Source organism: Manis pentadactyla, chromosome Y (assembly GCF_030020395.1).
Source record: "Manis pentadactyla isolate mManPen7 chromosome Y, mManPen7.hap1, whole genome shotgun sequence".
Classification (NCBI taxonomy): Eukaryota; Metazoa; Chordata; class Mammalia; order Pholidota; family Manidae; genus Manis; species Manis pentadactyla.
In genome coordinates, this window is record NC_080039.1 from 9,166,847 (window position 1) to 9,190,685 (window position 23,839).

Here is a 23,839-nt window from a genome sequence, read left to right on the forward strand (position 1 = left end):
AAGAATATTGAAGGAAGTGATATTTGAACCTAGCACACATAATGGATACACTCTTAGAATTACTGGGTCAAATAATCGATCCATTGTGACTGACTAGGCATTCAAAATATTGATACATCCTGCCAAAAAACCTCTCAGAAAGGTTTATTCAGGTTTATTTCATAATCCAGGCCTACTTACACAGTTTGGATTTATTTCTGTCAACATTACTTTTTAAAAAGTTTTGATTGCGTTTTATTTAAAGCTCCACTGATATACAATCTTTTGCAGGTTTCTCATGAACATTGTGGTTTTGACATTCACCCATTTTATCAGGTCCTCGCCTCTCATTGCAGTCACTGTCTCTGAGGGCAGTAAGATGCTATAGAGTCACGACTTGTCTTCTCTGTGCTGTACTGCCTTCCCTGTGACCTACCTATATCGTGATTGTGAATTACACTGCGCCTTAATCCCCTTCTCCCTCCTCACCCATCCTTCCCAACCCCTTCCCTTCGGTAACCACTAGTCCCTTGTTGGAGTGTGTGATTCTGCTGCTATTTTTTTTTCTTCATCATTACTTGTGATGCTTGATTCTAACACCAGATATCTGTATTTTAAATCAATGCTTTAGAGGTTTAATTTTCATCCAGTAAAAGGCACACCGTTAGTGTGTAGTTCAATGAATTTTGACGAACATACTGTAACCACCATAGTCAAGTTACAGAACATTTCCACCACCCCAGAAAGTTCCCTGTGCTCCTTCCCACTCAGTCTCTCCCCTTCCCCCCCGGCCCTCAGCAGCCATCAATCACTAAAGGTATATTTGTCTTTCCTAGGGTTTCATATAATGGAATCATACAGTATGGATTCTTTTGTGTCTGCCTTCTTTCACTCAGCATAGTGCTCCCAAGTAGTAGGTTTACTCATTTTTTATTTCTGATTAGTATTCTCTTGGAGATCTTGTTAGTAACTATCATAGAGGGCCCATTACATGCCTGGTATTCTGCTAAGTAGAGCACATACTTTATCTGTAATTCTTACAATAAACCTACTAGGGCTCCAAGAGCTTATATGACTCATCCATGGTTCTATGTCTGGTCATCCATTTATCTTTTTATTGCTGCCCTGTCCCCAGTCCTGGTCTGAAAGCCCAGACAAGTGTGATCTGTTAATGGAAATACATGAGCTAGGAATCACATAGACCTGAGTTCAAATACAAGCTCTGCTGTTCATTTATCGGTTATATCTGCATATCTTAAATGAAGCCAGTGATACTCATCAGGATGTAATGAATGTAAAGGTTCTAGTGCAGGCCTGGCACAAAGGGAGAATGTGCAGAAATCAAGTGTTTTTCTATTCTGTTTTCTTGTCTCATGCATCAGACTAGCCATGTGAGTGACTGTGTGTGTGTGTGTTTATACCTCCAACTACCACCACCATAACCCTCATATATGCAAAGACCCACTAGTGTGTTTTCCTAACAGACCCTTTTCTTGTGGACAGAATTAAGGAATTTCAGATCAATTTATACCCTGTACAAGACTTAAGCTCTCTAAAACTTCTGCATCTTCAGAAAGCCTGGGAGCTAAAGGGGACCAACTTCAGCAGGAAGATTAAAGCCTCAGAAAATTGTCTTCCAAAGACCTTGGGCTCAAAAGTCAAGTAAGTTCAGCTCTTAGCAAACAAATGGGTCCATTCTCGTTGAAAAGGGGGATATGACTTACAGGGCAGAATATCCAGAACTCTGGGAAGGGGCTGGATATAGAGGTTGGGATATGTGTGGAAGGCAGCCTACAGAGGTCCTAGTTTGGTATCCAAGAGCTGCATTCCATACCTCTAACTCACAGGGCCACTTTACGAGGTCAGCTTCTTCCTTGCTCATGGAACCCACTTGAGGAAGAAGGGGGAGGACGTGTCTTTTGTCTCTGATAACTGTCCATGCGGCACTGGGCCTTTGTGCCTCAGAGGCTCTTCAGAGAATTCTACCCATCTTAGGGGAAGCCGTAAATAAGAGTCCAGGCTCTAGAGTCAGTTCAAGCCATGACCAAATCCTGGCTCAGCTGTTTATTTTAGCTTTGTGTCCCTGGGCAGGGGTCTTGACTGCTCCAAGCTTTAGTTTCCTCATCTGTGGATAACAGTATCTTAAGTGTCAGGGGTGTTCCAAGCCAGCAATCATGACAAGTATAGCTGACATTTAGACATTTATTGAACACTCTGTGCCTGGTACTGGGTTATCTAATTTTAATCGTCATTATAATAACCCTGTGAGGTAAGTACTATTATTATCACTACCATTTTTAGGCAAGAAAACCAAAGTACAGAGAGTGATTAAGTTACTTGTTTTAGGTCACACAGGTAGGAAGTGGCAGAGCAAGGGATCAAACCTGAGCAGCTTGTGAGCATCATCCTGTTACTTTGTCAGTTGTCATGACGGGAACAAGGTGGATGCACAAGGAGGGCTGTGCTTTCCTCAATAATGAGCATCCCACGACTACTGAGTTCTGTTTTTCTCTGATGGGTATTCTTTCCTAAGGAACCTGTGCTTGAAATTCCAGTTTCAGATGTTCTGATGTAAGTAAGAGTCAGAACAGACCCAGTTTATTCGCAGTAAAGCAGGAAGGGAAAAGGGACAGGTTAGAACCAAAAGTAAAAAATAAAGGACATGCTGGGAAATGGCCACCCATATGTATTTGCTCCAGTCAGCTAGAGCGTCCGTCACTCCGAGCAGCCCCGCCCCCTCCAACTCCTTGGGCGCCACGGGTGGTGCCAGTATGCGTCTGGGCAGAAGCAGAACATAACCCCGAGCCAAGCCCCAGGCCGCCCCACAATCCCACGCAATTTCCCACACCCTTGCTTGCAGAGGGGCGCTGGTGCAGCACTTCTGTGTTCAGAATGGGGTCATCGGCATGGAAATGATTGTGAAATATGGGCAGTGACGCTGAAATCCCTTCCATGTGATCATTAACAGCTCCATCCCCAGGGTCCTGTGGAGAACGGTCCCATGCCTTTCCTCCCTGACACCCTTTTCCCTTCTCTCCCTGCCACACTGCCCCTCTGTGAACCCCGTCTCCTGTCTTTCTGCCCACGTCCTTGCGGCTTCCAGGGAGTGCTAAAGCTGCCGAGTCACGGTTCCCAGAGCAGGCCCGGCAGCCCACCACTGCCACAGCACCCCCCAGACGTCAGGGTAGGCGGGAAGCGCCTCCCTATGCTTCCTCAGACCTACCCCTAGTTCTCTCTTTCCTTCTGTCTGCCAGGGAACAGGGCAACTCCCCAGGAAGGGCAAGGCACATGGGGCCTTGGCAGCACACGTGTACTCCCTGCAGGCCTCACTCACAGACACTGGCCTGTTCCTAGAATATTAACAGCCTTTTCACGAAAAACCTGGTAGGTAGTCTTGAGAGTCTGATTATATATCAGAATTCTGAAAAGACAATGCTGACAACCAAGAATATTATATCCAGATCAATGGAGGAAGGGAGAGAAAGACTAGGAAAGCTACAAGACAGAAAGTAATAAAAAAGCAATACTACTTCTTACATATGTTAATTAAATATGTATGTGGAGTAAATGACCTAATTGAAAGACACACAAAGATGTTTAATATTTTCCAACTATATTCTACCTAAAAGCGAATCGTTTTTACTTAAATAAACACTTAGGATAAACATAAAATGAAAATGAGATCCCATGTAAATAGGAACCCGTGAGAGTAGGGCTAACCATATCTACATCAGACAAAATAGATTATACACCAAAACCTTGTCACAAGGAACAAATGGTTAAAATAATATCACATTAAAATTATCATTAACATGTATATAATAGATATTTGTATTAGGTACTACAAGTACATTATAGAAAATTGTTTTCAAGAAGTCTGAAATAATTTTTTCTATTGCAGATACATCATAAGATTGGACCCATACTGTAATAGTGAATATTTTCTATTATTTCCTGGTAACGTATAAACAGAAAAGCCATTTTAACAGCAAATAGATACCTTTAATTCTTATATGTAAATAAATAAGCCTTAAACCATACAGATACATAAATTGTTTTGCTATTTTCCTTTAAAGGTTTGGATATATTCCTGCTCTTTCTGAAAATAATTTGTTCCACACATAGACAACATGAAACGTATCGTAACAGAGGATAGATTGCAGAGTGTATGAAATAACACAGTGACTTTTAGATGATTAAGTACATTGTAGATAGCGGCAGTTAAAGACAATTTTACTCACAGAGGAGTATGCTTTAACTGATAATGTTGATGCAAATTTTAATTCTGCATTTATATTTTTAATATATTGCATTTATTCAGACACCAATGCTTATTCCAAGGACAGAACCATGAGGACCTTCTGTTCAGGTTAAGGCCAGTATTTTATGCAATATACTTCAGCTGGTTTGGGTTCTCCTTGTATTTTTCAATGTAGTCTCTGTCAGTTAAGGATGTTTTTGCTTCTTCAGATCAGGTCGCTATAAAATAAAGTATCAGGGTTAGTAAAAATGAAATCACGATATTGATTTACAAACCTCTCCTCAAATACACAAAACAACTTAACACAGTTTGCCTTGATTTTTCAGGAAACAATAAATTTTAAAAATCTGTAGGCTATCAGTAAAATCTAGAAATCCAACAGAAAAATTGCTAAGAATAAAACCTTAAAGCATAATGAACAGAATACAAATACATTTGGGATGTATTCTAGGTAACATTGACACTTTCAAATTCTTTAAAAAATTGCAGAGAAAAATTAATTTAGTTATTACCCAATCAACTGTTAAACCACAGGCTTTAATACTTAGGTATTAGGAACATGTGGAGTTTGAAACGAGAGAGTGACCTTATTTGGAAGGAATACTGGGAAAACAAATCCATAATTTACAAAAATAAAATGAGACATCTACTGAATCTATGAGCAAGGAACTGAAGAGAGGCAAAGAATAAACATATTTACTTAAAGCATAAAGCAAACAGCTTATAACATTAAAATAAAAAAATACAATGATAATGATACCATTCACAAGATTTATACAGCACTTAAGCACTCGAGCAACTCTTTTAACATGGTAGCATTAAGGTAATTCATTATGTAATTGGCTTTATCATTTTGCAGGAGCAAACTGATATTTAAAAGTAAAGAAAGCTGGACAAGAGTAACAAAAAGAGATGAGATTAACGGGATTGGAATCACAGTTGACTACCTCCAGATTCTATAAAATGAGTCATAAATTTTACACTAAAAAGCCATGTGTTCTTTAACAATTATACAGTAATTATTGAGAATACACAAAAGTGGGAACTGATTTTCAGTTTATTCAACACAAAGCCAAACCAGCTGGAAATTATAATTACCATAGGAAAAAAACAACAAGTGTCTAAACTACAATAATCAAACAAAATAACAAAGTTTTAAAAATATTTTATATTACTGTAAGTAAAATTAATGGAGAATATGCCAGAGAATTGTTATACTACCTGTGAGACACTACATATAATGACTAAATCTAAGAGAAAAGTTAGACTGAAAGGGGGATATGAAAATTGGGTAAAAGGCAAATTGACAGGTAATTGTGAATTATTAAATTAGAAGCATTGCAAATAAAGGCAATTAACTATACTGCACTAAGGAAGTATGGAGTAGAAGAAAAACAAATTATGGAGGTATACTATAATATTAAAATTTTTATAGAAGATCATTTGTTTTCTTTCCTTTTTACTTCCACAGTTAGGATAGTCGTTGCCTACATTTATAAAACTGACAAACTAACAATGTAACTATAGTAAAAAGTAAGATGAAAAGACACTGATATTAAAAATTGAGAGAAATAGTGGCTAGGAATTCAATGTGATAACCTCCTCAAAATACACAGAAAAAGCCACAATATTTTGAATACAGAATCATCAAGACCTGGTGATGAAAAGATAACACTGAGAAGGATGAAGGGGCAGAGCTGTGATAGATCAGACTTCAAGGCTTCACCCCTGCCCAGCCCACAAAATGGATAAAAAGAATGGATTTAGGGGCGGATAAGAGCTGAAGATACCAGCAAAGTAGGCTCTGCTGATCTGTTCTGAGAAGACCAGACCCCACTGCACTGAACTTTGTAAATTAACAGGGATGGAGACCAGAGAGAGTTGAAGCACTCTAGGATGCTAAGACTCCTGTCAGCTGTCACCGATGAGGCATGCTGCATCGGTCCTACTGAGACACAACACAGAGGCAGGCGACAGTTCAAAAAATCTGCTGGTGTTGGAAAGGGTGCAGGAGCACAGCAGGTCTTATGGAGGAAGGGCAGGCATTTCCAGCCCTCCTTCAGCCCAACTGGCCAGATGCTTGCAGCAGCCAGTTCTGAAACCCTGCCTGCTGGCTCTGCCTATGCATTTTGCTGAAAACATACCCACTCCGCATACTCAGTCCAGCAGTAGTCAGATTTTGCAGGAAGCCAGGCAAAGGGCAACCCCACACACACAGTGCATCTCAAAAGAAATGCCAGCTGTCTCACAACAGTGCAGCAGAGGAGAACCACCACTGCTGGCAGGCAGGAAACCTGTGGGCCTTGCCCACAGCCCACGAACAGTAGTTGTGGCTCAGCTACAACTGGGAATGGGGCACTGGTGAGCACGGAGTTTTGCATTTTTGGGTGCTGCATGACACACACTACATAAAGCCTCTACTGGGAAGACATGGCTGCATAGTGGATCTATCTAATACAAAGGAGGAAACACAGAGAGAGCCAGATAAAATGAGAAGAGTGAGAGATATGTTCCCAACAGAACAATACCAACAAGTGCAAAATGAAATAGAGATAAGCAATCCTCCTGATAAATGACTCAGAGCAATGGTCACTAAAGGTGTTCACTGACTTGAAGGCTAGAACTCAGTATCTCAGCAAGAACTTCAACAAGAGAGAGAAAATATAAAAAGGAGACACTCAGAGCAGAAGAATACAATAACCACACGAAAAACACAATATAGGGAATGAACAGGAGGCTAGAGGAGACAGAGGAACGTAACAGTGAGCTAGAAGACAGGGTACTGGGAAGGAACTGAGCTGAGGCACAGAGAGAGTAAATAATTCTAAACATGTGAACATGGTATCAGAAGAGTGCTACATATCAAAATGAAATAATATTCACATAATAGGGATCCCAGATGAGGAGAGAGGCAAAGGGATATAAAGTTTATTTGCCAAAAAAACTGGCAAATTATTTCCTTATTTCCCTACCTGGGGAAGGAAACAGACATTCAGGTCCTGGAAGCCCAGAGAGCCCCTAACAAGAAGGACACAAGGAGGTCCACACCAAGACACAAAGGAATTAAATTGGCAAAGATAAAAGACAAAGAGAATCTTCAAACCAGCAAGAGAGGGGCAGACAGTTACCTGCAAGGCAAACAGTCACGAAAGGCCCTCAGCTTTTCCAGAGAAACATTACGGAGCACAAAGGAACAGCATGAAATACTCACAGTCCTGAAAGGAAAGATTCTACTACCAAGAACTCTCCACCCAGCAAGGTTATCATTCAGGATCAGAGGAGACACTGCAAGCCTTCCTGATGAACAGAGGTTACAGGAATTCACCACCCCCAAACCAGCCTCACAATATGTTTCAGGACTTGTTCAGATGGAAATGTTTTTAGGTTTAAATGGTTTTCATTGGTGAAAGTAAACACACAGGTAGGGCATAGCCCATAAAGGTAGGGCAGCAATCACTTGTAAAGCAATTATGGTGTTCAGAAGGGAATAGTAGTAAAATCACCCATACACAAAATCAGCCAGGGATACACAAAAGATGTAGATTATGACATCATTCCTACAGCATGGAGGAGGATGAAGGAAAAATTCCTATGTGTAGACACACGAAGAATGAGGAGGAACCAATCCAAGCATAACACTAAAGGAAATCACCAAATCACAAGAGCTGGAAAACAACTAGCAAAATGGCAGTAACAAAGTAGTTATCAGTAATTACTTAAAAAGTAAAAGGACTAAGCACATCAAACAAAAGACACAGTGTGGCAGAATGGATTAAAAAAAACAAGACCTATCTATATTTTGCCTACAAAATACTCACTTCTGACCCATAAAAACATAGACTAAAAGTGAAGGGACGGGAAAAGGTATTTCATGCAACCCATATAGGGAAAAAACCAGAAGTAGCAGTACTTGTATCAGACAAAATAGACTGTTAAACAAAGAAAGTAACCAGACAAAGTAGGTCATTACATAACGGTGGAAGGCATCAGTGCAACAAGGGGATTTAGCAATTATAAATGTCTATGTGCCCAACATAAAAGCATCTAAGTATATAAAGCAAATACAGGCCTACAGGGAGAAACTGCCAGCAACACAATGAGGTAGGGGACTTTTAACACCAACTAACACCACTGCATAGAACATCCAGACATAAAATCAGTAAGGGAACAGTGCCGCTGTACAACACATCAGACCTGGACGACTTGACAGTAATATACGCATCGTTCCACCCAAAATTAGCAGAACACACAATCTTCTAAATTGCACACAGAAGGTTCTCCAGAACAGATCACATATAGGGATGAAAAACATGTCTCAAAAAAATCTAAGATTGACATTCTATCAAGCATAATTTCAGACCACAATGTTATGAAACAAAAAGTCCATTACATGAAAAATAAACTGTGAATAAAACTCAAACATATGGAGGAGAAACAACATCTTTATGAACATTCAATTGATCGATGAACAGATCAAAGAGGAAATCAAAGAACAAAGGAAACCAATGAAAATGGAAACACAACTTGGGACTCTGGCAAATGTCCCAAGAGCAAATACAGTGCTGCCTCAAGAAATGAGAAAAATCTCAGATAAGCAACTCACAGAAGAACAAACAAAGGCCAACACTAGTAGGAGGAACACAATAAAGATCAGAACATAAAAAAAGGTATAGAGATTATGAAACTAATACAAAAAAAAAGCAATGACGCCAAGAGTTGGATCTTTGAAAAGATGAACATAACAGAAAAAACCCTCGCCAGACATTTCAAGAAAAAAGAGTGCATAAACAAGTTGACATATGGATCACAAATATATAAGATGAGAAATGGGAAGAGAAGTCACAACAGACACCACAGATGGTTAAAAAATACAGGAATACTCAAAGGCAATTTTATGCCAATAAACTGGATCCCCTACAAGAATGGGATAAATTCTCAGAAACGTACAATTTTCAAAGACTGACCTGAAAAGAAGAAGAAAATCTGAACAGACTGGTTACCAAGAATGAAATTGAATGTGTAATCCAAAAGCTCCAAGAACCAAAATCCTGGACGAGAGAGCCTTCCAGGTGAACCCTACCAAACAATTCAAACAACTGTTTTGTTGTTCCTTCCTTTCTTAAGTGTCACAAAATACAGAAAAGAAAGGAGTACTTCCAAACTCATTCTACCAGGTCAACATTAGCCTAATGCTAAAACAAAAGATTCTTAAAAAAGGCAAATGTCAGACCTCTAATTCCTGATGAACACAGAAGGAAATATATCAACAAAATATTAGCAATGTGAATTCAAATATATAATCAGAAGAATCACTGATCACAGCCAAGTGGGGTTTATTCCAGGTATGCAAGCATGGCAAAATATTTGTTAATCAATCAATATGATACACCACATTAACAAGAGGATCAAAATACATACGATCACTTCAGAGGTGCACAAAAAGCATCAGACAAAAATTCTGCATCTTCATGATAAACATCCTCAGCCTAATGGTAAGAGAGAATATACCTAAACAACACAAAGGCTGTGTATACGACAAACCCACAGCCTCCATCCTATTCTATGGCGAATAGCTGGAGGCTTTTCCTGTAAGATCAGGAACAAGTCAAGAATGCCCACTCTCACCACTTTTATTCAACATAGTACTGGAGATCCCAGTCACAGCAATCAAATGAGACAGAGGTAAGTCTTAAAATTGGTGAAGAAGGAGCTGAACCATCACTGTTTGAAGATTACATGACACCATATAAAGAAAAAACTCCACAAGACTTCAACATAAAGTCATGAGAATAATTGGATTCAGCAAAGTTTCAGGGTACATAATGAATACACAGAAATCTGTTGCATTCTTATGTACTAACTACACAGTAGCAGAAAGATCAATCAGGAAAACGATGCTCATGAAAATACCTATCCAAGACAGTGAAAGACCTGGACTTTGGAAGCTCTAAGACACTGATGAAAGAAACCAAGGGCACAAATAAATGGATATCTCTCCTGTGTTCATGGATAGGAAGAATTAATATTGTTCAAATGTACATCCTAGTGAAAGCAGTTGACAGATTCAGTGCAGTCCCTATCAAAATGCCAATGGTATTTTTCAATGAACTAGAAAACAATCCTAAAATTTATAGGGAAACACACAAAAAACCAAAAGATCCTAAAGAGCAAAAGCAGCCCTGAGAAAGAACCCGTGGTGTGGGAAGATGGCAGAGAAGGATGGCAAGTTTGTCTTGCTCCCAACACACAAAGGAAGCAAGTAGAGCAACTACAACAATGAAAAAGACCTGAAAAATACAGAACTGACCAACTTCACAGGGTGATGAGGGGAATACCACACTGAGAAGCGTAAACTGGCAGAGCCACAATCAATCGGGTCTCCAGCCATTCCCCCACTGCAGCTGGAGGAAGAGGAATGGAACCAGGAGGGGATATGCACTCAGGAACTCTGCACACATGGCCCAGGAGATCTGCTGTGGGAGCATGAGTGGACATGGAATAGGGCTGTAATAGGGATGGACACAAGGGACAGGTCGAGAACTGAGGGAGGTTGTAACACCTGTATGCTTATGGAGGACAGGCATGCTCCACAGGTGGAAGAGAAAGAAGAATAAGAAAGTACTTTTATACTGTGTTTGAAAAAGAGCAATTACCACCTTAATATGGATTCCTGTATAATTAGGAAACTATGACTCTTACAATAAACACAAACCTAAAGTTTATGAGAGGTACAGGAAAATCTGGAATTGTGACTTCCAATCACAACAGTAAAGAAACCCATCAAGTAACAAGCGAAGAGTGTAAGACACAAAGAAAGGAACAGACAGCAGCTACAAAAAACAACCAGAAAACAATCAGTAAAATGGCAATATGTACATACCTAATAAAATTTCCCTGAAGTGTAAATGGACTGAATGCTCCAATCAAAAGACACAACGTGGCAGAAGGATAAGTACAAAGTACTGAGACACATCTATATGAAGCCTAGGGAGACTCAATTCAGCCCCAAGATATATACAGAATGAAAGTGATGGGATGTAAAAAGGAATTCCATGTAAATAATAGGGAAAAAAGCAGAAATAGCCATACTTACATCAGACATAATTTATTTCAAAACAAGGAAAGTTAACAACAAAGAGGACATTACATAATGACCATGGGTGAGTCCAACAAGAAGGTATAATGATTATAAAATCTATGCACACAACGCAGGAGCACCTAAATATATGACAAATAAATACAAACAGAATTAAAGGGGGAAATACACTGCAACTCACTCACTTTAACACACCACTGACATTAATAGACAGATTCACCAGATGGAAAATAAATAAGGAAAAGGATCTGAAACAGACATTTGATAAGATGGACTAAACACATATCTGCAGAGCATTCCACAAAATAGCTGCAGAATTCACAATTTTTCTGAAGGGAATACACAATGTTCCCCTGAACAGATCACATACTAGGCCACAAAAAGCCTCAATAAACTAGAAGAGTTTAAAATTTTATCAAGCAATTTCCAGGCCACAATGACATGAAACAGGAAATAAATTACACACAGTGAGCAAAAATGCCTAAAAGCACACAGAGGCTAAATAACATAGTTCTATGTGATCAAGGATCAATGACTGAATTAAAACAGAGATAATTCAATACATGGAGACAAAAGAAAAGAACTCAGCAGCTCCAAACCTGTAGGATGTGGTGAGGCAGTTCTAAGAGGAAAGCACATAGCAATACAGGCTTACCTCGAGAAAGAACAACAATCCCACATGAAGAATCTAAACTGAACACTAAAGCAACTAGGAAAGGAACAACAAATGACAAGCAAAGTTGGTAGAAAGAGGGTCATAATAAAGATCAGGAGAAAAATAAAAATATAGAGGGGCAGAAGATGGCGGCGTCAGTAGAGCAGCGGAAATCTCCTCCCAAAACAACATATATCTATGAAAATATAACAAAGACAACCCTTCCTAGAATAAAGACCAGAGGACACAGGACAATATCCAGACCACATCCGCACCTGAGAGAACCCAGCGACTCGCGAAGGGGGTGAGATACAAGCCCCGGCCCCGCGGGAGCCGAGCGCCCCTCCCCCCAGCTCCCGGCGGGAGAAGAGCAGGCAGAGCAGGAGGGAGACGGAGCCCAGGGCTGCCGAACACCCAGCCCCAGCCATCCGGGCCAGAGTGCAGGGCCCTCAATACTGGGAAAACAGGGCAGCAAGAACAGTGAGCAGGCACTGGAGGCTGGGCGACAGAGGACATAAGCAAAGAGCACGACCATTTTTTTTTTTTTTTGCTTTTTTGCTGCTTTGTTTTGGCGAGCGCTTTTTGGAAGTCTTAAAGGGACAGGGACCCCAATACTAGGGAAACAGGGCAGAAAGACCGGTGAGCAGAGGCCTGAGGCTGGCACCGGAGAATAAAGAAAAACGAACGACCACCTTTTTTTTTTTAATTAAAATTTTTTTTTTTTTTTTAATTAAAAAAATTTTTTTTCTTGTTTTTTTGTTGTGGTCGTTGTTTTGTTTTGGCAGGTGCTTTTTGGAAGTCTTAAAGGGGCAGGGCGGGTCACTTAATCCAGAGGTAGGGAATCCGGGATCTCTGGGCACCCTAACCCCTGGGCTGCAGGGAGCAGGGAGGCCCCTTACGGAGATAAATAGCCTCCCAGCAGCTCCTGCTCCAACGCGACTCCACCACTTTGGAGTAGCTGCCCGAGCCAGGCCACGCCCACAGCAACAGCGGAGATTAACTCCATAGCAGCCGGGCAGGAAGCAGAAACCCTGTCTGTGCGCAGCTGCGCAGCACAAGCCACTAGAGGTCGCTGTTCTCCCAGGAGAGGAGGGACACAAACCAACAAGAAGGGAAGTCCTTCCAGCCGTCACTCGTCCCAGTTCTGCAGACTATTCCTATCACCATGAAAAGGCAAAACTACAGGCAGACAAAGATCACAGAGACAACACCAGAGAAGGAGACAGACCTAACCAGTCTTCCTGACAAAGAATTCAAAATAAGAATCATAAACATGCTGACAGAGATGCAGAGAAATACGCAAGAAAAATGGGATGAAGTCCGGAAAGAGATCACAGATGCCAGAAAGGAGATCGCAGAAATGAAACAAACTCTGGAAGGGTTTATAAGCAGAATGGATAGAATTCAAGAGGCCATTGATGGAATTGAAATCAGAGAACAGGAACGCATAGAAGCTGACATAGAGAGAGACAAAAGGATCTCCAGGAATGAAACAATATTAAGAGAACTGTGTGACCAATCTAAAAGGAACAATATCCGTATTATAGGGGTCCCAGAAGAAGAAGAGAGAGGCAAAGAGATGGAAAGTATCTTAGAAGAAATAATTGCTGAAAACTTCCCCACACTGGGGGAGGAAGTAATCAAACAGACCACGGAAATACACAGAACCCCCAACAGAAAGGATCCAAGAAGGGCAACACCAAGACACATAATAATTAAAATGGCAAAGATCAAGGACAAGGAAAGAGTGTTAAAGGCAGCTAGAGAGAAAAAGGTCACCTATAAAGGGAAACCCATCAGGCTAACGTCAGATTTCTCAACAGAAACCCTACAGGCCAGAAGAGAATGGCATGATATATTTAATACAATGAAACAGAAGGGCCTTGAACCAAGGATACTGTATCCAGCACGACTATCATTCAAATATGACGGTGGGATTAAACAATTCCCAGACAAACAAAAGCTGAGGGAATTTGCTTTCCACAAACCACCTCTACAGAACATCTTACAGGGACTGCTCTAGATGGGAGCACTCCTAGAAGGAGCACAGCACAAAACACCCAACATATGAAGAATCGAGGAGGAGGAACAAGAAGGGAGAGAAGAAAAGAATCTCCAGACAGTGTATATAACAGCTCAATAAGCGAGCTAAGTTAGGCAGTAAGATACTAAAGAGGCTAACCTTGAACCTTTGGTAACCACGAATTTAAAGCCTGCAATGGCAATAAGTACATATCTTTCAATAGTCACCCTAAATGTTTATGGGTTGAATGCACCAATCAAAAGACACAGAGTAACAGAATGGATAAAAAAGCAAGACCCATCTATATGCTGCTTACAAGAAACTCACCTCAAACCCAAAGACATGTACAGACTAAAAGTCAAGGGATGGAAAAACATATTTCAAGCAAACAACAGCGAGAAGAAAGCAGGGGTTGCAGTACTAATATCAGACAAAATAGACTTCAAAACAAAGAAAGTAACAAGAGATAAAGAAGGACACTACATAATGATAAAGGGCTCAGTCAAACAAGAGGATATAACCATTCTAAATATATATGCACCCAACACAGGAGCACCAGCATATGTGAAACAAATACTAACAGAACTAAAGGGGGATATAGACTGCAATGCATTCATTCTAGGAGACTTCAACACACCACTCACCCCAAAGGATAGATCCACTGGGCAGAAAATAAGTAAGGACACGGAAGCACTGAACAACACAGTAGAGCAGATGGACCTAATAGACATCTATAGAACTCTACATCCAAAAGCAGCGGGATATACATTCTTCTCAAGTGCACATGGAACATTCTCCAGAATAGACCACATACTAGGCCACAAAAAGAGCCTCAGAAAATTCCAAAAGATTGAAATCCTACCAACCAACTTTTCAGACCACAAAGGCATAAAACTAGAAATAAACTGTACAAAGAAAGCAAAGAGGCTCACAAACACATGGAGGCTTAACAACACGCTCCTAAATAATCAATGGATCAATGATCAAATCAAAATGGAGATCCAGCAATATATGGAAACAAATGACAACAACAACACTAAGCCCTAACTTCTGTGGGACACAGCAAAAGCAGTCCTAAGAGGAAAGCATATAGCAATCCAAGCATATTTAAAAAAGGAAGAGCAATCCCAAATGAATGGTCTAATGTCACAATTATCGAAATTGGAAAAAGAAGAACAGATGAGGCCTAAGGTCAGCAGAAGGAGGGACATAATAAAGATCAGAGAAGAAATAAATAAAATTGAGAAGAATAAAACAATAGCAAAAATCAATGAAACCAAGAGCTGGTTCTTCGAGAAAATAAACAAAATAGATAAGCCTCTAGCCAGACTTATTAAGAAGAAAAGAGAGTCAACACAAATCAACAGTATCAGAAATGAGAAAGGAAAAATCACGACGGACCCCACGGAAATGCAAAGAATTATTGGAGAATACTATGAAAACCTACATGCTAACAAGCTGGGAAACCTAGGAGAAATGGACAACTTCCTAGAAAAATATAACCTTCCAAGATTGACCCAGGAAGAAACAGAAAATCTAAACAAACCAATTACCAGCAACAAAATTGAAGAGGTAATCAAAAAACTACCAAAGAACAACCCCCCGGGCCAGATGGATTTACCTCGGAATTTTATCAGACATACAGGGAAGACATAATACCCATTCTCCTTAAAGTTTTCCAAAAAATAGAGGAGGAGGGGATACTCCCAAACTCATTCTATGAAGCTAACATCACCCTAATACCAAAACCAGGCAAAGACCCCACCAAAAAAGAAAACTACAGACCAATATCCCTGATGAACGTAGATGCAAAAATACTCAACAAAATATTAGCAAACCGAATTCAAAAATACATCAAAAGGATCATACACTATGACCAAGTGGGATTCATTCCAGGGATGCAAGGATGGTACAACATTCGAAAGTCCATCAACATCATCCAGCACATCAACAAAAAGAAAGACAAAAACCACATGATCATCTCCATAGATGCTGAAAAAGCATTTGACAAAGTTCAACATCCATTCATGTTAAAAACTCTCAGCAAAATGGGAATAGAGGGCAAGTACCTCAACATAATAAAGGCCATCTATGATAAACCCACAGCCAACATTATATTGAACAGCGAGAAGCTGAAAGCATTTCCTCTGAGATCGGGAACTAGACAGGGATGCCCACTCTCTCCACTGTTATTTAACATAGTACTGGAGGTCCTAGCCATGGCAATCAGACAAAATAAAGAAATACAAGGAATCCAGATTGGTAAAGAAGAAGTTAAACTGTCACTATTTGCAGATGACATGATACTGTACATAAAAAACCCTAAAGACTCCACCCCAAAACTACTAGAACTGATATCGGAATACAGCAAAGTTGCAGGATACAAAATCAACACACAGAAATCTGTGGCTTTCCTATATACTAACAATGAATCAACAGAAAGAGAAATCAGGAAAACAACTCCATTCACAATTGCATCCAAAAAAATAAAATACCTAGGAATAAACCTAACCAAAGAAGTGAAAGACTTATACTCTGAAAATTACAAGTCACTCTTAAGAGAAATTAAAGGGGACACTAACAGATGGAAACTCATCCCATGCTCGTGGCTAGGAAGAATTAATATCGTCAAAATGGCCATCCTGCCCAAAGCAATATACAGATTTGATGCAATCCCTATGAAACTACCAGCAACATTCTTCAATGAACTGGAACAAATAATTCAAAAATTCATATGGAAACACCAAAGACCCCGAATAGCCAAAGCAATCCTGAGAAAGAAGAATAAAGTAGGGGGGATCTCACTCCCCAACTTCAAGCTCTACTATAAAGCCATAGTAATCAAGACAATTTGGTACTGGCACAAGAGCAGAGCCACAGACCAATGGAACAGACTAGAGAATCCAGACATTAACCCAGACATATATGGTCAATTAATATTTGATTAAGGAGCCATGGACATACAATGGCGAAATGACAGTCTCTTCAACAGGTGGTGCTGGCAAAACTGGACAGCTACATGTAGGAGAATGAAACTGGACCATTGTCTAACCCCATATACAAAAGTAAACTCAAAATGGACCAAAGACCTGAATGTAAGCCATGAAACCATTAAACTCTTGGAAGAAAACATAGGCAAAAACCTCTTAGACATAAACATGAGTGACCTCTTCTTGAACATATCTCCCCGGGCAAGGAAAACAACAGCAAAAATGAGTAAGTGGGACTATATTAAGCTGAAAAGCTTCTGTACAGCAAAAGACAGCATCAATTGAACAAGAAGGATCCCTACAGTATGGGAGAATATATTTGAAAATGACACATCCGATAAAGGCTTGACGTCCAGAATATATATGGAGCTCTCACGCCTCAACAAACAAAAAACAAATAACCCAATTAAAAAATGGGCAGAGGAACTGAACAGACAGTTCTCCAAAAAAGAAATACAGATGGCCAACAGACACATGAAAAGATGCTCCACATCGCTAATTATCAGAGAAATGCAAATTAAAACTACAATGAGGTATCACCTCACACCAGTAAGGATGGCTGCCATCCAAAAGACAAACAACAACAAATGTTGGCGAGGCTGTGGAGAAAGGGGAACTCTCCTACACTGCTGGTGGGAATGTAAGTTAGTTCAACCATTGTGGAAAGCAGTATGGAGGTACATCAAAATGCTCAAAACAGACTTACCATTTGACCCAGGAATTCCACTCCTAGGAATTTACCCTAAGAACGCAGCAATCAAGTTTGAGAAAGACAGATGCACCCCTATGTTTATTGCAGCACTATTTACAATAGCCAAGAATTGGAAGCAACCTAAATGTCCATCAATAGATGAATGGATAAAGAAGATGTGGTACATATACACAATGGAATACTACTCAGCTATAAGAAAAGGGCAAATCCAATCATTTGCAGCAACATGGATGGAGCTGGAGGGTATTATGCTCAGTGAAACAAGCCAAGCGGAGAAAGAGAAATACCAAATGATTTCACTTATCTGTGGAGTATAAGAACAAAGGAAAAACTGAAGGAACAAAACAGCAGCAGAATCACAGAACTCAAGAATGGACTAACAGGTACCAAAGGGAAAGGGAATGGGGAGGATGGGTGGGTAGGGAGGGATAAGGGGGGGAGAAGTAGGGGGGTATTAAGATTAACATGCATGGGGGGGTAGGAGAAAAGGGAGGGCTGTACAACACAGAGAAGGCAAGTAGTGATTCTACAACATTTTGCTATGCTGATGGACAGTGACTGTAATGGGGTTTATAGGGGAGACCTGGTATAGGCGAGAGCCTAGTAAACATAATATTCGTCATTTAAGTGTAGATTAGTGATAGCAAAAAAAAAAAAAAAAAAAAAAAGGGCAGTTCCTGTGTGGTAACCTCCAACGAGTTCTACACAAGGGTATAAAGGGCATATAAAAGTGTAGGCAAAGGGTCTGTTTGTGTTTATACAGAGGATCAAAGCCTAATTGGGCTACCCCGAAAATGAACTAAGATACGATATGAAAAAGAACTTCCAAAATCTGCACTCTCTGGAAGACTCATGCCAGAAGATGATCATCAAAAAACCCCAACAAAGATCCACGCACTGCTACAGCTGTAGATGCACTCATCCCACCAGTTCCTGTACTTGCCATGGGAATGAGGAAGGAGATACCTAAGCTGGCCTGTGCATACAGTAAAACAACAAAATTGGACTGGATCTATACTGTTGGAACTCAACCAAGAATTTGGAGAAGTGCAAATTGTAGCGCTCCAAAGTCTTACAACTACAAACTATTTACTGTTAAAAGAACATATGGCATGTGAACAGTCCCCAGGAATGGGTTGTTTTAATTTGTCTGATTTCTCTCAGACTGTTCAAGTTCAGTTGGACAATATCCACCATATCATAGATAAGTTTTCACAAATGCCTAAGGTGCCTAACTGGTTTTCTTGGTTTCACTGCAGATGGCTGGTAATTACAGATATGCTTTGGTTATGTAACTATACTCCTATTATGTTAATGTGAGTGTGTGCAATTTAAGTAGTAGCTTAAAACCTATACATGCTGAAGTTACTCTACAAGCAGATATATCAAAGAAATAATCAATCTCCCCATGTTTTCTTCCGCCTGCTACTTCTATAGCTTTTCTACTTCCTTCCTATTTACAACCCTTAAATAGAATTCGTGCCTCATATCAAATTTACCGAGTATCATAATTCTTCCAAGTGGTAAAGATACCTCAAGACAAATGCTGGGCATAGAAGCCACAGGGCACAAATATGCAAAGAAGTAAAAAGCTAACTTTTTCAAACAATAAGGCTTCTCTCTCACTTACCAACTTCACATTTCCCTGTATGGCCCCGGAAGATGACTGGTTAGCCAGAGACGGGTAAGATTCCTCAAGGGAGGAACAACCTAAGACAGGCACAGTCGCAGGGGGGCCATCAGGTGAGAAATTGGGGATCAACAGAGGTGAGGCTTAGAACCTCACCCCCCCGTTCTGAGAGAAATCTTCTGCATACGTGGATGTTTTATTGCCCTTGTCTAGCTTGGATTAACACATAGTCTACAGGCACACACCTGATCATCTACATGTGCTCTCTTACAACACTAAACTATGTTTTCTACCTTTATCTTGTATCTACCTACCACTTCAGCATTTTATTAAAAATAATAATAATAAAGAGAGAAATGTGGTATCCACATATAAATCAAGTATAAAAACCAAATGAGTATTCATATTTGAACTGACTGTTTATAGTTCATAATGCATGAGCAAAACCGAAAGTTTCTGTGATGACTGCCCTTGTACTTTTCACTATGTAACTTATTCATTATGTAAGAATTTGTTCTACATGTAAAAACTTGTTTGTTATGCCTCAGAAGATTGGAGACTGACAAAAATTAGGCTTGGGGTGCAATAATGATTGTGTATTGAGCATTGACTCCCCTATACAGAATTTTATTGTCGTTAACAACCATTTGATCAATAAATATGAGAGATGCCCTCACAAAAAAAAAAAAAAATAGAAGGACAGACTTCCAATGGTAAAATAAATTAGTAACCGGGATGTAATGTATAGCATAAGGAATATAGTCAAGATATTGTAACAGCCTGGTAGGGTGATAGCTGGAACCTAGAATTATGTATATAAATGTTCTACCACTGTGTTGTACACTTGAAACTCATGTAATGTAATACTGTGTGTCAAATACCCTTCAATAAAAAATAATTATTAAAAAAAAATAAAAATAAAAATAAAAATATACAGAATGAAGCAATAGAAAAAGAATCAAAGAGCTAGTTGAGAAAATAAAAGAGACCAATCCTTAGCCAGATTTCTCCAGAGGAGAAAAAGAGAGTACATAAATAAACAAAAACAGTAAAAGAAATAGTCATAATGGACACCACAGAAATGCAAATATTAGAGAATTCTATTTGAGAATATGTGCTAATATATTGGAGAATATAGAAGAAATGGGCAAATTCCAAGAAGAACACATCTTTGCAAGACGAACCCATGACGAAACAGAAAATCTCAACGGACCATTTAGCAGTAATGAAACTGAATGGTAATCAAAAAACTCCCTAGAAACAAAGGACCAGGTAAGCTGGATTCACAGCTGAAAGTTACCAAACATTTAAAATAGAGATAATACCATCCTTCTTAAAGAACTGCAAATAGTAGAGGAGGGAACACTTCCAAATTCATTCTATGAGACCAGCATCACTCTTTAACACCAAAACCAGATAAACACACTACAAGAAAGAAACTTGTAGACTGATATCGCTTGAGGAACACAGATGCAACAAAACATTGGTGAAACAGATTAAAAAATACAGCAAAAGGATCATCCATCCAACCAGGTGGGATTACTGCAAAATTACAAGGATGGTACAATATCTGTCAATCACCATTACCCAACACAAAAAGAACAAAAGAATAAAAACCACATGATCATCTCAACAGATGCCGAAAAGCATTTGACAAAATGCAACATCCATTCTTGGTTAAAAATTCTCAACAAATTGGGTACAGAGGGTACACACCTCACCATAATAAAGGCCATATATAACATACCCATGCTTACTATCATCATATTCAAAGACAAAAAAATTGAAAATTTCCAAGATATGGACCGAGACAAAGATGTCCACACTCACCACTTTCTCACCATTTCACGTAGTACCGGAGGTCCCAGTTATGGCAGTCAGACACAACTAAGAGATAAAAGGCATCCAAGCTGGTGAGGAGGAAGTTAAGCCTTCAGTATGATCACATTACATGGTATATATATATATATATATACACATACACATACTAGTAAGTGGATTCAGCAAGGTGGCAGGATTCAAAATTAATATATGGAAATCTCCTGCATTCCTTTATTCTGACAAGTAATCAAGAGAAAATGAAATCAGGAAAAGATTTGTACTTAGAATGGCTTCCAAAAAAAAAAATCCCTAGGAGTAAACCTAACGAAGGAGGTGAAAGACCTGGGGGCCAAAACTATTAAGACACTCATGAGAGCAATTAAAAAGACACAAATAAATGAAATATATCCTATGCTCCTGGATAGGAAAAATTAATATTGTCAAAATGATCATCCTGCCCAAAGCTATTGACCGATTCAGAGCAATCCCTATGAAAATACCAATGGCATTCCTCAATCAACTAGAGCAAATAATCCTAAAATTCATAAGGAACCACAAAAAATCCCAAATAGCCAAACCAATCCTGAGAAAAAAGAACAAAGCTGTGGGAATTATGCTCCCTAACTTCAAGATCTACTACAAACCAACAATAATCAAAACAATATACTACTGGCACAAGAAAGACAACCACAGATCAATGGAATAGAATAGAGAGCTCACATATAATCTCAAGCATATGTGTGACAAGGAGCCTCAAATATACAATGGGAAAAGACAGCCTCTTCTGGAACTGATGTTGGGAAATCTCAGAAGCTACATGCAAGAGAATGAGAGTGGATTACTGACTACATAGCTAAAAGTAAGCTCAAAATGGAGCAAAGACCTAAATGTAAGACATGAAAACATAAAACCATTAGAAGAAAACACAGGCAAAATTCTCTTGAACACAAGCATGAGCAATGTTTTCCTGGACACATCTCCTGGCCATAAAAAACAAAATAAAAATGAACAGTGGGACCACATCAAACTCAAAAGTTTCGTATAGCATATGACACCTTCAGTAGAAACAGGAAACCTACAGCATGAGAGACTATATTCATGAATGACTTATGTGGAATGGGGTTAATATCCAAAATATACATAAAGAACACCAGAATAACTAGTAACCAACCTTAAAAAAGAGGAAAGGAACAGATCCTTTTCCCAAGTAGTCATATAGATGATAACCTGGTACATGAAAAATGCTCCACATCTCTATCATCAGGGAAATGGAAATTAAAAGCACAATGAGATATTACTTTCCAGCCAGAATGGCCAATATCTAAGAGAAGAAATGACAAGTGTTGAGGAGGATGTGGAGAATTAGAAACCCTCCCACACTATTGGTGGGAAAGTCAGTTGGTGCAACCACTGTGGAAAGCAGTATGGAGGTTCCTTAAAAAACTAATAATAGGAATTCTATAGGGCCCATTCATTCCACTCCTAGGAATTTACCCACACAAAAGAATATCTCTGATTCAAAAAGACATGTGCACCCTTTTATTTATCACTGCATTACTTAAAATAGCCATCTACGGAAGGAACCATAGATGAACGGATGAACAAGATATGGTACATATACATGATGGAATATTATTCAGCCATAAGAGAGGGAGAGAAATCCTGCCCTTTGCAACAAGAGGGTATTATGCTCAGTGAAATAAGCCAGGAGGAGAAAGACAAGTACCAAATGATTTCACTCATCTGTGGAGCACAAGAACAAACCAAAAATTGAAGCAACAAAACAGCAGCAGGCTCACAGAACCCCAGAAAGGTCTAACAGTTTCCAAAGGGAGAGGGACTGGAAGGGAGCGTGGGAAAGGAGGGGTTATGGGAATAAGGGGCATTACAATTAGCACACATAATGTAAGGTGGGGCACAGTAAGGCAGCATAGCACAAAGAAGACAAGTAGTGACTCTATAGCATCTTACTATGCTGATGGACAGTGACTGTAATGGGGAATGTACTGGGGACTTGATAATGGGGGGAATCTAGTAACTAAACTGTTGCTCATGTGATTGTGTATTAATGATACCAAAATAAAAAATAAAAAAATACAAAGTAAATAAAATCTGTGGTTCAGTTTTTAGTGTAACTACCACAAATCTATAAAATAACTGATCAAAGTTCTGAAAAATGAAGAGAAAAATTAGTAATTCAACAATTACAGCTATAGATGTTAATACCCTATGGAAGGATGTGTGTGTATATATATGGAGGACATATGCAAGATATAAAAGAAATAGAACACTCAGACAAAAAAACCTGCAAATAAATAAAACATCTGAGCAATGCTAAAATTAACAATCTCTAAAAGAACATTCCACAGCCAACAGCAGAGTATGCATACTTCTCAAGCACACAAAGAACATTTCACAGGATAGACTCCATCAGACTTGTTAGTCAGCTAATTTTAAAGTACTGAAATCAAACAAAGTGTATGATTTTTATGATACATTTTATCTCAATTCAGTGGTGTTAAAATGGAAAAAGGGCAATAAGGGAAATTCACAAATGTGTTGAAATTAAACAAAATTCTAAGTAACTGTGTTAAAGAAAAGTCACAAGGGAAACTCAAAAGCACTTTAATGTGAATGAAAATGAAGATACAACACACTAAAATTTAAGTAAT

At 39.2% G+C, this 23,839-nt stretch overlaps 1 protein-coding gene across 1 annotated transcript in view; it reads right to left on the reverse strand.

Moving 5' to 3' along the window:
* The window catches only part of LOC130682203 (cullin-4B-like), a 474,485-nt gene that overhangs the window by 431,007 nt on the left and 19,639 nt on the right, over positions 1-23,839 (reverse strand). The window lies entirely within an intron of this gene.